Source organism: Phocoena phocoena, chromosome 1 (assembly GCF_963924675.1).
Source record: "Phocoena phocoena chromosome 1, mPhoPho1.1, whole genome shotgun sequence".
Taxonomy (NCBI): Eukaryota; Metazoa; Chordata; class Mammalia; order Artiodactyla; family Phocoenidae; genus Phocoena; species Phocoena phocoena.
The window spans coordinates 51,616,456-51,631,715 of record NC_089219.1 but is presented as its reverse complement, the minus strand read 5'-3'; positions in this window follow the sequence as shown (position 1 = coordinate 51,631,715).

The following is a 15,260-nucleotide window of genomic DNA, read 5'->3' as shown; positions in this document are numbered from 1 at the left end:
GAATGTTTACTCCTAACAGCGCTAGGAGGTTAAGGCATCATTTTTTTTTTATAAGCAGGGTGGCAGCACCCTCTAGCCTGGAGCCCATGCTCTCGTGCTAAGGGCCAGAGCTGCCAACCATGAAACAAAAGGGTAACAGCCTCTACTGGGGATTCAGATCCACATATCCCTGCGTGGAAGAAAATCTTTGTTGCTTCTTAATTCAATCACATACCCAACTGGCAATCTTGCATATCAAAATGGGAATCCTGGGAGGCTGTTGGAATATGCAGATCAACAGAAGCTAATTAGCATTAACTTGCAGCCATCCTGAACTGATTGGCAGCACAGCTGTGGGGACCCAACAAAACATGCTGAGTCGCATGTTTGTCAGGCCACCTGCCACTTGGCGGAATCCAAAATAGTGCAAACCACCGTGCCATAATAACTCAGTGACCTTACTTTAGGAAAAGTAGGGAACAGACATATTTGGATCATGCAATAATTAGTACTGCCTTCACCTGACATGCATTCAACAATAGGCTTCATGGCAATACCTTCCTCCTCTGACAGGTTGATGTCTTAATTGAGATTGACAGCTTCTTCCTGAGGCTACTAGTTCTCCATGAAGCTTGCAATCTTATTCAGGATCACTATAGGCTTTAGTCACTGAGACTAGTACAATTTCATTTCCAGTCTCCAGGAGCCTGGCTCTTATTTCTTAAATCAAGGACACATTTTAGAAATAAACACAAAAGACATTAGGGCAGGTACAGGGAGTGTGGGAGCCAGAGATCTGGCTGGGTGACATTATGCAAGTTACCTAACTTCTTAAACCTCAGACTTCTCCTCTGAATTGTGTCACCTTATGGAATTACTGTGAGCATTGAATGAGGTAACATGTGAAAGGCTCTAGCACAAAGTAGGGGCTCAATAAATGGCAGCCATTGTTCTTTATAGTAATTAAAACACACACACCAGAGGACAGAGGGGCTGACCTTATGGGTTCAACTTTTATAACATGCCAATGGAAACCATGGTAATAGTATTTATGAATCAAAGCACTATTGCTTTTGTTTGGGAAATTTGTAAAGTACATTATAAAGCTTCATTTTATTCTTTTCAAGTCTCTACCTTACATGTCTAAGGAAAGTGAACCTTAATAATGAGAACAATTGCTAACATTTATTGAAAAATTACTGAATTATATACATCTTCTCTAATCCTCACAAACCTTAGGAGATGAGAACCACTAACAGCTCAAATTTAAGATGAAAACACTAAGGCTTGCCCAAGGTCAATCTTGAATCCAGTACTTTTTGTCTTTCTGCAGATTTTAGATGACCCAAATAATAGTTACATTTTGCACTTGTGTTGTGCTTAATTCTTATTAGGGAATTGAGCTCCCTGTTCAGAAGGTATGCAAGGAGAAATTGAATACTCCCTTCGTTGCAGAGAAGATGTATGCAGCTAGTGCAAATTTGGGGAGATTGTTAGGTTTCAACTTGGTGGGCTCTAAGCTCCATTCCAAATCTGAGAGACTAGTCAGCATATTTATTACATTTTTGTTATAACTAAGTGAAAAGATCTCTAAAGTTTCTTTCAGTTCTAGTAGGTGAGACAGGTGAAGTAATAGCAGCTTCAGTTTTAACACAATTTTAATAGTGGTGAACCTTGGAGAGCAGGATTGAGGGGTCTGAACTTTGAGTGGAATAATTACTCTTTTGGGGATCTGCAGTAACAGATCCACTGATCTATGTCACACAGATGTTCTGAGATATTGTGAGCTTTGCTTTTGTTGGATTTTCAGTTGTTTTGAAAATACAATTCCCTCTGATGATCCATTAGTGGACCTTTTGCAATTGCCTGCTAGAATAAATTCACTGTGCCAGGAATCCCCTTAGTCACTTCCACCCCATCCCTCACCAACACTGTCGGTAACCCCTGCTACCTTTACACACAGCTTGTGAAATGTCTTGAGTATATTAGGCTTGGTGTTGCATCCATTCCAAGTGTGAGATGGCCAAATATGTTTCAGCTTGTATCTTGGCTCTGATGTATTGGCCATAGCAACTAGAACACTGGATGGAGATGGCTTTGAAGCCCCTTTCTAGCTTACCAGGAAAGTATGATGTGATGAGTGAGAATGAGATCAATGAGCAATGAACCAAGTAAATGTCACTTCTATTCTAAGTTCTTAACTATTGACTACTTTCTTACAGTAGGTTTACACTGGAGAGTGGCAGGCAGAGAGATCATGAGGGTGATCTATACCAGGAAGGAAAAAATAGAGTCATGAAGATAAATGGGGTAATTTGAGTTGGGTTTTCCCTTATTGGCATCATCAAATAAGGAAGCAAAACATAAGCAACTAACATTTGAAAGCAGCTAAGAAGAAATGCTGATGATTTGCCTTTCCTGGGGAAGTCCTTGCCTGGGAGCTAGGTGAGAGGAGCTTCCATCACACTGAGCATGTGGGGAAAAGAGGGGGTTGTGGCTCAAATGCCACAGACTCTAGTTGACCTTACCAACATTTATTAGATGTTCTAGCACATACTATTACAGTCAGTCATTTGACAGATGAGAGAAACTGAAGACTCAGAGTTGGACCAGATGACAGAACTAGCACATGATGGTGACAAGTAGAGCCCAGTCTTCATACATGCTTATGTTTATGCTCTTTTTTCTACATGATTTCATCTCTTAGCCTAGAATGCAAAGATGTTCAGTTAAAGAAGGAAGCAGCATGGGACGCTACAATGTGATACAGAGGGTTCTAATTCCCTTTCTGTTTTATCAGTGACCCTGGTCAAGTTAGTTATCTTAACAATATTAAAAGCTACATTTTGTTGAGTCAGGGTGCACAATAAGCATTCAACATAATTGCTTAATTCTTATACTGCTCTATGAGGAAGATGTTATTAACTCTATTTTTGCAGAGGAGGTTAAATCATTTTTCTAAAAAATATCTGGTGAAAATCTGAGGTACAAGTCCAGGTCTCCAAACCCCAGCTCTTAACAAATCTATCATGGAAGCTCAATTATAAAATTATAGTTTCCAGAATAAATGAGTACTTTAGTGAAGTCACTGCTATGAGAGGTAAATTGAGAAAGGGAAGGTAGGGATTTGGGACATCCATGAGAAGTGTATTGTATTGGTAAGAGAATGGATAGTAGTTGGTAAAAGGGGTAACTCTATAATGTACCTAAAGTAGCTGTACATAGTGTACAATCACCAACTCTGGATTCTGCCTTCATATTCCCCTTTACCCTATACACGGAATTTTTTTTTTTTTTACATCTTTATTGGAGTATAATTGCTTTACAATGGTGAGTTAGTTTCTGCTTGATAACAAAGTGAATCAGTTATACATATACATATGTTCCCATATCCCCTCCCTCTTGCATCTCCCTCCCTCCCACCCTCCTTATCCCACCCCTCTAGGTGGTCACAAAGCACCGAGTTGCTCTCCCTGTGGTATGCGGCTGCTTCCCACTAGCTATCTACCTTACGTTTGGTAGTGTATATATGTCCATGCAACTCTCTCGCTTTGTCACAGCTTACCCTTCCCCCTCCCCATATCCTCAAGTCCATTCTCTAGTAGGTCTATGCCTTTATTCCTGTCTTACCCCTAGGTTTTTCATGACATTTTTTTTTCTTACCATCCATATATATGTGTTAGCATATGGTATTTGTCTTTCTCTTTCTGACTTACTTCACTCTGTATGACAGACTCTAGGTCTATCCACCTCACTACAAATAGCTCAATTTCGTTTCTTTTTATGGCTGAGTAATATTCCATTGTATATATGTGCCACATCTTCTTTATACATTCATCCGATGATGGACACTTAGGTTGTTTCCATCTCCTGCCTATTGTAAATAGAGCTGAAATGAATATTTTGGTACATGACTCTTTTGAATTATGGTTTTCTAAGGGTATATGCCCAGTAGTGTCATTGCTGGGTCATATGGTAGTTCTATTTTTAGTTTTTTAAGGAACCTCCATACTGTTCTCCATAGTGGCTGAACCAATTCACATTCCCACCATCAGAGCAAGAGTGTTCCCTTTTCTCCACACCCTCTCTAGCATTAATGTTTCTAGATTTTTTGATGATGGCCATTCTGACCTGTGTGAGATGATATCTCATTGTAGTTTTGATTTGCATTTCTCTAATGATTAATGATGTTTAGCATTCTTTCATGTGTTTGTTGGCAGTCTATATATCTTCTTTGGAGAAATGTCTGTTTATGTCTTCTGCCCATTTTTGGATTAGGTTGTTTGGTTTTTTTTTTTTTGGTATTTTGTTATTGAGCTGCATGAGCTGCTTGTAAATTTTGGAGATTAATCCTTTGTCAGTTGTTTCATTTGCAAATATTTTCTCTCATTCTGAGGGTTGTCTTTTGGTCTTGTTTATGGTTTCCTTTGCTGTGCAAAAGCTTTGAAGCTTCATTAGGTCACATTTTTTTATTTTTGTTTTTATTTTCGTTTCTCTAGGAGGTGGGGCAAAAGGATGTTGCTGTGATTTATGTCATAGAGTGTTCTGCCTGTGTTTTCCTCTAAGAGTTTTATACTGTCCGGTCTTACATTTAGGTCCCTAATCCATTTTGAGTTTATTTTTGTGTATGGTGTTAGGGAGTGTTCTAATTTCACTCTTTTACATGTAGCTGTCCAGTTGTCCCAGCACCACTTATTGAAGAGGCTGTCCTTTCTCCACTGTACATTCTTGCCTCCTTTATCAAAGATAAGGTGACCATATGTGCGTGGGTTTATCTCTGGGCTTTCTATCCTGTTCCATTGATCTTTCTGTTTTTGTGCCAGTACGATACTGTCTTGAATACTGTAGCTTTGGAGTATAGTCTGAAGTCCTGGAGCCTCATTCCTCCAGCTCCGTTTTTCTTTCTCAAGATTGCTTTGGCTCTTTGGGGTCTTTTGTGTTTCCAAACAAATTGTGAAATTTTTTGTTCTATTTCTGTGAAAAATGCCAGTGATAGTTTGATAGGGATTGCATTGAATCTGTAGATTGCTTTGGGTAGTAGAGTCATTTTCACAATGTTCATTCTTCCAATCCAAGAACATGGTATATCTCTCCATCTATTTGTATCATCTTTAATTACTTTCATCAGTGTCTTATAATTTTCTGCATATAGGTCTCTTGTCTCCTTAGGTGGGTTTATTCCTAGATACTTTATTCTTTTTGTGGTAATGGTAAATGGGAGTGTTTTCTTGATTTCACTTTCATATATTTCATCATTAGTGTATAGGAATGCCAGAGATTTCTGTGCATTAATTTTGTATCCTGCTACTTTACCAAATTCATTGACTAGCTCTAGTAGTTTTCTGGTAGCATCTTTAGGATTCTCTATGTATAGTATCATGTCATCTGCAAACAGTGACAGCTTTACTTCTTTTTTGATTTGGATTCCTTTTATTTCCTTTTCTTCTCTGATTGCTGTGGCTAAAACTTCCAAAACTTTGTTGAATAAGAGTGGTGAGAGTGGGTAACCTTGTCTTGTTCCTGATCTTAGTGGAAATGCTTTCAGTTTTTCACCATTGAGTGCGATGTTGGCTGTGGGTTTGTCATATATGGCCTTTATTATATTGAGGAAAGTTCCCTCTATGCCTACTTTCTGCAGGGTGTTTATCATAAATGGGTGTTGAATTTTGTCGAAAACTTTCTCTGCGTCAATTGAGAAGATCATATGGTTTTTCTCCGTCAATTTGTTAATATGGTGTATCACGTTGTTTGATTTGCATATATTGAAGATTCCTTGCATTCCTGGAGTAAACCCCACTTGATCATGGTGTATGATCCTTTGAATGTGCTGTTGGATTCTGTTTGCTAGTATTTTGTTGAGGATTTTTGCATCTATGTTCATCAGTGATATTGGCCTGTAGTTTTCTTTCTTTGTGACATCCTTGTCTGGTTTTGGTATCAAGGTGATGATGGCCTCGTAGAATGAGTTTGGGAGTGTTCCTCCCTCTGCTATATTTTGGAAGAGTTTGAGGATAGGTATTAGCTCTTCTCTATATGTTTGATAGAATTCGCCTATGAAGCCATCTGGTCCTGGGTTTTTGTTTGTTGGAAGATTTTTTTTTCTTTTGCGGTATGCGGGCCTCTCACTTTTGTGGCCTCTCCCGTTGTGGAGCACAGGCTCTGGACGCATAAGCTCAGTGGCCATGCCTCACGGGTCCTGCCACTCCACGGCATGTGGGATCTTCCCAGACTGGGGCATGAATCCCCTGCATTGGCAGGCGGACTCTCAACCACTGTGCTACCAGGGAAGACCTGTTGGAAGATTTTAAATCACAGTTTCAGTGTCAGTGTTTGTGATTGGTCTGTTCATATTTTCTATTTCTTCCTGGTTCACTCTCAGAAGGTTCTGCTTTCTAAGAATTTGTCCATTTCTTCCAGGTTGTCCATTTTATTGGCATAGAGTTGCTTGTAGTAAACTCTCATGATCTTTTGTATTTCTGCAGTGTCAGTTGTTACTTCTCCTTTTTCATTTCTAATTCTATTGATTTGTGTCTTCTCCCTTTTTTTCTTGATGAGTCTGGCTAATGGTTTATCAATTTTGTTTATCTTCTCAAAGAACCAGGTTTTAGCTTTATTGATCTTTGCTATCGTTTCCTTCATTTCTTTTTATTTCTGATCTGATTTTTATGATTTCTTTCCTTCTGCTAACTTTGGGGTTTTTTGTTCTTCTTTCTCTAATTGCTTTGGGTGCAAGGTTAGGTTGTTTATTTGAGATGTTTCCTGTTTCTTAAGGTAGGATTGTATTGCTATAAACTTCCCTCTTATAACTGCTTTTGTTGCATTCCATTGGTTTTGGGTCATCGTGTCTCCATTGTCATTTGTTTCTAGGTATTTTTTAATTTCCTCTTTGATTTCGTCAGTGATCACTTCGTTATTAAGTAGCGTATTGTTTAGTCTCCATGTGTTTGTATTTTTTACAGATCTTTTCCTGTAATTGATATCTAGTCTCATAGCATTGTGGTCGAAAAAGATACTTGATACAATTTGAATTTTATGAAATTTAGTAAGGCTTGATTTGTGACCCAAGGTATGATCTATCCTGGAGAATGTTCTATGTGCACTTGAGAAAAATCTGTATTCTGTTTTTTTGGATGGAATGTCCTATAAATATCAATTAAGTCCATCTTGTTTAATGTATCTTTTTTTTTTTTTTTAACATCTTTATTGGGGTATAATTGCTTTAAAATGGTGTGTTAGTTTCTGATTTATAACAAAGTGAATCAGCTATACATATACATGTGCTCCCATGTGTCTTCCCTCTTGCGTCTCCCTCCCTCCCACTCTCCCCCTCCCACCCCTCCAGGCTGTCCCAAAGCCCCGAGCTTATATCCCTGTGCCTTGCGGCTGCTTCCCCCTAGCTATCTACCTTACTACGTTTGTTAGTGTGTATATGTCCATGACTCTCTCTCGCCCTGTCAAAACTCACCCTTCCCCCTCCCCATATCCTCAAGTCCGTTCTCCAGTAGGTCTGCGCCTCTATTCCTGTCTTATCCCTAGGTTCTTCATGACATTTTTTCCCCTTAAATTCCATATATATGTGTTAGCATACGGTATTTGTCTTTTTCTTTCTGACTTACTTCACTCTGTATGACAGACTCTAGGTCTATCCATCTCATTACAAATAGCTCAATTTCATTTCTTTTTAAGGCTGAGTAATATTCCATTGTGTATATGTGCCACATCTTCTTTATCCATTCGTCCGATGATGGGCGCTTAGGTTCTTTCCATCTCCGGGCTATTGTAAATAGAGCTGCAATGAACATTTTGGTACATGACTCTTTTTGAATTTTGGTTTTCTCAGGGTATATGCCCAGTAGTGGGATTGCTGGGTCATATGGTAATTCTATTTCTAGTTTTTTAAGGAACCTCCATACTGTTCTCCATAGTGGCTGAACCAATTCACATTCCCACCAGCAGTGCAAGAGTGTCCCCTTTTCTCCACACCCTCTCCAGCATTTATTGTTTCTAGATTTTTTGATGATGGCCATTCTGACTGGTGTGAGATGATATCTCATTGTAGTTTTGATTTGCATTTCTCTAATGATTAATGATGTTGAGCATTCTTTCATGTGTTTGTTGGCATTCTGTATATCTTCTTTGGAGAAATGTCTGTTTATGTCTTCTGCCCATTTTTGGATGGGGTTGTTTGTTTTTTTGTTATTGAGCTGCATGAGCTGCTTGTAAATTTTGGAGATTAATCCTTTGTCAGTTGCTTCATTTGCAAATGTTTTCTCCCATTCTGAGGGTTGTCTTTTGGTCTTGATTATGGTTTCCTTTGCTGTGCAAAAGCTTTGAAGTTTCATTAGGTCCAATTTGTTTATTTTTGTTTTTATTTCCATTACTCTAGGAGGTGGGTCAGAAAGGATCTTGCTGTGATTTATGTCATAGAGTGTTCTTCCTATGTTTTCCTCTAAGAGTTTGATAGTTTCTGGCCTTACATTTAGGTCTTTAATCCATTTTGAGCTTATTTTTGTGTATGGTGTTAGGGAGTGATCTAATCTCATACTTTTACATGTACCTGTCCAGTTTTCCCAGCACCATTTATTGAAGAGGCTGTCCTTTCTCCACTGTACATTCCTGCCTCCTTTATCAAAGATAAGGTGTCCATATGTGCGTGGGTTTATCTCTGGGCTTTCTATCCTGTTCCACTGATCTATCTTTCTGTTTTTGTGCCAGTACCATACTGTCTTGATTACTGTTGCTTTGTAGTATAGTCTGAAGTCAGGGAGCCTGATTCCTCCAGCTCCTTTTTTCGTTCTCAAGATTGCTTTGGCTATTCGGGGTCTTTTGTGTTTCCATACAAATTGCAAAATTTTTTGTTCTAGTTCTGTGAAAAATGCCAGTGGTAGTTTGATAGGGATTGCATTGAATCTGTAGATTGCTTTGGGTAGTAGAGTCATTTTCACAATGTTGATTCTTCCCATCCAAGAATATGGTATATCTCTCCATCTATTTGTATCATCTTTAATTTCTTTCATCAGTGTCTTATAATTTTCTGCATACAGGTCTTTCGTATCCTTAGGTAGGTTTATTCCTATATATTTTATTCTTTTTGTTGCAATGGTAAATGGGAGTGTTTTCTTGATTTCACTTTCAGATGTTTCATCATTAGTATGTAGGAATGCCAGAGATTTCTGTGCATTAATTTTGTATCCTGCTACTTTACCAAATTCATTGATTAGCTCTAGTAGTTTTCTGGTAGCATCTTTAGGATTCTCTATGTATAGAATCATGTCATCTGCAAACAGTGACAGCTTTACTTCTTCTTTTCCGATGTGGATTCCTTTTATTTCCTTTTCTTCTCTGATTGCTGTGGCTAAGACTTGCAAAACTATGTTGAATAAGAGTGGTGAGAGTGGGCAACCTTGTCTTGTTCCTGATCTTAGTGGAAATGCTTTCAGTTTTTCACCATTGAGGATGATGTTTGCTGTGGGCTTGTCATATATGGCCTTTATTATGTTGAGGAAAGTTCCCTCTATGCCTACTTTCTGGAGGGTTTTTATCATAAATGGGTGTTGAATTTTGTCAAAAGCTTTCTCTGCATCTATTGAGATGATCATATGGTTTTTCTCCTTCAATTTGTTAATATCACATTGATAGATTATCACATTGATAGATTTGCGTATATTGAAGAATCCTTGCATTCCTGGAATAAACCCCACTTGATCATGGTGTATGATCCTTTTAATGTGCTGTTGGATTCTGTTTGCTAGTATTTTGTTGAGGATTTTTGCATCTATGTTCATCAGGTATATTGGCCTGTAGTTTTCTTTCTTTGTGACATCCTTGTCTGGTTTTGGTATCAAGGTGATGGTGGCCTCGTAGAAGGAATTTGGGAGTGTTCCTCCCTCTGCTATATTTTGGAAGAGTTCGAGAAGGATAGGTGTTAGCTCTTCTGTAAACGTTTGATAGAATTCACCTGTGAAGCCATCTGGTCCTGGGCTTTTGTTTGTTGGAAGATTTTTAATCACAGTTTCAATTTCAGTGCTTGTGATTGGTCTGTTCATATTTTCTATTTCTTCCTGATTCAGTCTTGGCAGGTTGTGCATTTCTAAGAATTTGTACATTTCTTCCAGATTGTCCATTTTATTGGCATAGAGTTGCTTGTAGTAATCTCTCATGATTTTTTTTATTTCTGCAGTGTCAGTTGTTATTTCTCCTTTCTCATTTCTAATTCTATTGATTTGAGTCTTCTCCCTTTTTTTCTTGATGAGTCTGGCTAGTGGTTTATCTATTTTGTTTATCTTCTCAAAGAACCAGCTTTTAGTTTTATTGATCTTTACTATCGTTTCCTTCATTTCTTTTTTATTTATTTCTGATCTGATTTTTATGATTTCTTTCCTTCTGCTAGCTTTGGGGCTTTTTTGTTCTTCTTTCTCTAATTGCTTGAGGTGCAAGGTTAGGTTGTTTATTCGAGATGTTTCCTGCTTCTTAAGGTGGGCTTGTATTGCTATAAACTTCCCCCTTAGAACTGCTTTTGCTGCATCCCATAGGTTTTGGGTCGTTGTGTCTCCATTGTCATTTGTTTCTAGGTATTTTTTTATTTCCTCTTTGATTTCTTCAGTGATCACTTCATTATTAAGTAGTGTATTGTTTAGCCTCCATGTGTTTGTATATTTTACAGATCTTTTCCTGTAATTGATATCTAGTCTCATGGCGTTGTGGTCAGAAAAGATACTTGATACAATTTCAATTTTCTTAAATTTACCAAGGCTTGATTTGTGGCCCAAGATATGATCTATCCTGGAGAATGTTCCATGAGCACTTGAGAAAAATGTGTATTCTGTTGTTTTTGGATGGAGTGTCCTATAAATATCAATTAAGTCCATCTTGTTTAATGTAACATTTAAAGCTTGTGTTTCGTTATTTATTTTCATTTTGGATGATCTGTCCATGGGTGAAAGTGGGGTGTTAAAGTCCCCTACTATGAATGTGTTACTGTCAATTTCCCCTTTTATGGCTGTTAGTATTTGCCTTACGTATTGAGGTGCTCCTATGTTGGGTGCATAAATATTTACAATTGTTATATCATCTTCTTGGATCAATCCCTTGATCATTATGTAGTGTCCTTCTTTATCCCTTTTAATAGTCCTTATTTTAAAGTCTATTTTGTCTGATATGAGAATTGCTACTCCAGCTTTCTTTTGGTTTCCATCTGCATGGAATATCTTTTTCCATCCCCTTACTTTCAGTCTGTATGTGTCTCTAGGTCTGAGGTGGGTCTCTTGTAGACAGCATATATAAGGGTCTTGTTTTTGTATCCATTCAGCCAATCTGTGTCTTTTGGTGGGAGCATTTAGTCCATTTACATTTAAGGTAATTATCGATATGTATGTTCCTATTCCCATTTTCTATATTGTTTTGGGTTCGTTATTATAGGTCGTTTCCTTCTTTTGCATTTCTTATCTAGAGAAGTTCCTTTAGCATTTGTTGTAAAGCTGGTTTGGTGGTGCTGAACTCTCTCAGCTTTCGCTTGTCTGTAAAGGTTTTAATTTCTCCATCAAATCTGAATGAGATCCTTGCTGGGTAGAGTAGTCTTGGTTGCAGGTTTTTCTCCTTCATCACTTTCAGTATGTCCTGCCACTCCCTTCTGGCTTGTAGGGTTTCTGCTGAGAGATCAGCTGTTAACCTTATGGGGATTCCCTTGTGTGTTATTTGTTGTTTTTCCCTTGCTGCTTTTAATATGCTTTCTTTGTATTTAATTTTTGATAGTTTGATTAATATGTGTCTTGGCGTATTTCTCCTTGTATTTATCCTGTATGGGACTCTCTGTGCTTCCTGGACTTGATTAACTATTTCCTTTCCCATATTAGGGAAGTTTTCAACTATAATCTCTTCAAATATTTTCTCAGTCCCTTTCTTTTTTTCTTCTTCTTCTGGAACCCCTATAATTCGAATGTTGGTGCGTTTAATGTTGTCCCAGAGGTCTCTGAGACTGTCCTCAGTTCCTTTCATTCTTTTTTCTTTATTCTGCTCTGCAGTAGTTATTTCCACTACTTTATCTTCCAGGTCACTTATCCGTTCTTCTGCCTCAGTTATTCTGCTATTGATCCTATCTAGAGTACTTTTAATTTCATTTATTGCGTTGTTCATCGTTGCTTGTTTCATCTTTAGTTCTTGTAGGTCCTTGTTAACTGTTTCTTGCATTTTGTCCATTCTACTTCCAAGATTTCGGATCATCCTTACTATCATTATTCTGAATTCTTTTTCAGGTAGATTGCCTATTTCCTCTTCATTTGTTAGGTCTGGTGGGTTTTTATCTTGCTCCTTCATCTGCTGTGTGTTTTTCTGTCTTCTCATTTTGCTTATCTTACTGTGTTTGGGGTCTCCTTTTTCAGCCTGCACGTTCGTAGTTCCCGTTGTTTTTGATGTCTGTCTCCAGTGGCTAAGGTTGTTTCAGCGGGTTGTGTAGGCTTCCTGGTGGAGGGGACTAGTGCCTGTGTTGTGCTGGATGAGGCTGGATCTTGTCTCTCTAGTGGGCAGGTTCACGTCTGGTGGTGTGTTTTGGGGTGTCTGTGGCCTTGTTATGATTTTAGGCAGCCTCTCTGCTAATGGGTGGGGTTGTGTTCCTGTTTTGCTAGTTGTTTGGCATAGGTTGTCCAGCACTGTGGCTTGCTGGTCGTTGAGTGAAGCTGGGTGCTGGTGTTAAGATGGAGGTCTCTGGGAGATTTCCACCGTTTAATATTATGTGGAGCTGGGAGGTCTCTTGTTGATCAGTGTCCTGAAGTTGGCTCTCCTACCTCAGAGGCAGAGCCCTGCCTCCTGGGCTGGAGCACCAAGAGCCTTTCATCCACACGGCTCAGAATAAAAGGGAGGAAAAGTAGAGAGAATTATTAGAAGTATGAGGAAAGAAAGAAGGAAAGGAGGAAAGGAAGGAAGGAAGAAAGAAGCAAAGAAGGAAAGAAAGGAGGGAGGGAGGGAGGAAGGAAGGAAGGAAGGAGGAAGGAAGGAAAGGAAAATGTAGAGAGAATTAGTAGAAGTATGAGGAAAGAAAGAGGGAAAGGAGGAAAGGAAGGAAGGAAGAAAGAAGCAAAGAAGGAAAGAAAGGAGGGAGGGAGGGAGGAAGGAAGAAAGAAGCAAAGAAGGAAAGAAAGGAGGGAGGGAGGGAGGAAGGAAGGAAAGAAGGAGGGAAAGAAGGAGAAAATGTAGAGAGAATTAGTAGAAGTTTGAGGAAAGAGAGAAGGAAAGGAGGAAAGGAAGGAAGGAAGAAAGAAGCAAAGAAGAAAAGAAAGGAGGGAGGGAGGGAGGAAGGAAGGAAGGTAGGAGGGAAAGAAGGAGAAAATGTAGAGAGAATTAGTAGAAGTATGAGGAAAGAAAGAAGGAAAGGAGGAAAGGAAGGAAGGAAGAAAGAAGCAAAGAAGGAAAGAAAGGGAGGGAGGGGAGAAGGAAGGAAGGAAGGAGGGAAAGAAGGAGAAAATGTAGAGAGAATTAGTAGAAGTTTGAGGAAAGAAAGAAGGAAAGGAGGAAAGGAGGAAAGGAAGGAAGGAAGAAAGCAAAGAAGGAAAGAAAGGAGGGAGGGAGGGAGGGAGGAAGGGAGGAAGGAAGGAGGGAAAGAAGGAAAAAAGACAGAAAGAAAGAAGATACAGTAAAAATAAAATAAGGTATAATATAGTTATTGTACTAAAAAATATTTAGAAAGAAAGAAAAAAAAAAAAAGAACAGATAGAACCCTAGGACAAATGTTGGAAACAAAGCTACACAGAAAAAATCTTACACAGAAGCATACACATACGTGTTCACAAAGAGAGGCAAAGGGGGAAAAATCATAAATCCTGCTCCCAGAGACCACCTCCTCAACCTGGGGTGATTCGCTGTCTAAAGGAGGGAAGGAAGGAAGGAAAGAAAGAAAGAACGAAGGTAAAGTGCAATAAAGTTATTACAATTAAAATTAATTATTAAGAAAAAAAATTTTTTTTTAAAAAAAACCATGGACGGATAGAGCCCTAGGACAAATGTTGGAAGCAAAGCTATACAGAGAAAATCTTACACAGAAGCATACACATACACGTTCACAAAGAGAGGCAAAGGGGGAAAAATCATAAATCCTGCTCCCAGAGACCACCTCCTCAATTTGGGGTGATTTGTTGTCTAAAGGAGGGAAGGAAGGAAGGAAAGAAAGAAAGAAAGAACGAAGGTAAAGTACAATAACGTTATTACAATTAAAATTAATTATTAAGAAAAAAAATTTTTTTAAAAAAAAAACCATGGACGGATAGAGCCCTAGGACAACTGTTGGGAGCAAAGCTATACAGAGAAAATCTTACACAGAAGCATACACATACACGTTCACAAAGAGAGGCAAAGTGGGAAAAATCATAAATCCTGCTCCCAGAGACCACCCCCTCAACCTGGGGTGATTCGCTGTCTAAAGGAGGGAAGGAGGGAAGGAAAGAAAGAAAGAAAGAACGAAGGTAAAGTTCAATAAAGTTATTACAATTAAAATTAATTATTAAAAAAAATTTTTTTTTTTTTAAAAAAAAACCATGGACGGATAGAGCCCTAGGACAAATGGTGAAAGCAAGAGTATACAGACAAGATCTCCCACAGAAGCATATACGCACACATTCACAAAAAGAGGAAAAGGGAAAAAAATCACAGATCTCGCTCCTAAATTCCCCCTCTTCAATTTGGGATCACTCCCTGTCTATTCAGGTATTCCACAATGCAGGGCACATCAAGTTGATCGTGGAGCTTCAATCCGCCGCCTCCGCGGCTGCCGGGAGAGACCTCCCCCTCTCCTCCCTGCTCTCACAGCTCACAGGAGCTCAGCTTTGTACCCGGCTCTGCCCCTGCGCGCAGATCGCTGGAGGGCGTCTGTTTTTTTCCTCAGACAGGACGGGGTTAAAGGAGCCGCTGATTCGGGAGCTCCGGCTCACTCAGGCCGGGGGTTGGGGGATGGGGGAAGGAGGGGCACTGCGTGCGGGGCGGGCCTGCGGCGGCAGAGGCGGCGTGACGCTGCGGCAGAGGCCGGCGTGACGGTGCACCAGCCTGAGACCCGCCGTGCGTACTCCCGGGGAAGTTGTCCCTGGATCCCGGGAACCTGGCAGTGGCGGCCTGCACAGGCTCCGCGGAAGAGGGGCGCGGAGAGTGACCTGTGCTCGCACACAGCCCCCCTGGTGGTGGCAGCAGCAGCCCCAGCGTCTCCCGCCCGTCTCTGGGGTCCGCGGTTTCAGCCGCGGCTCGCGCCCGTCTCTGGGGCTCGCGCTTCCCGCCGCGGCTCGCGCCCGACTCGGGGGCTCGCG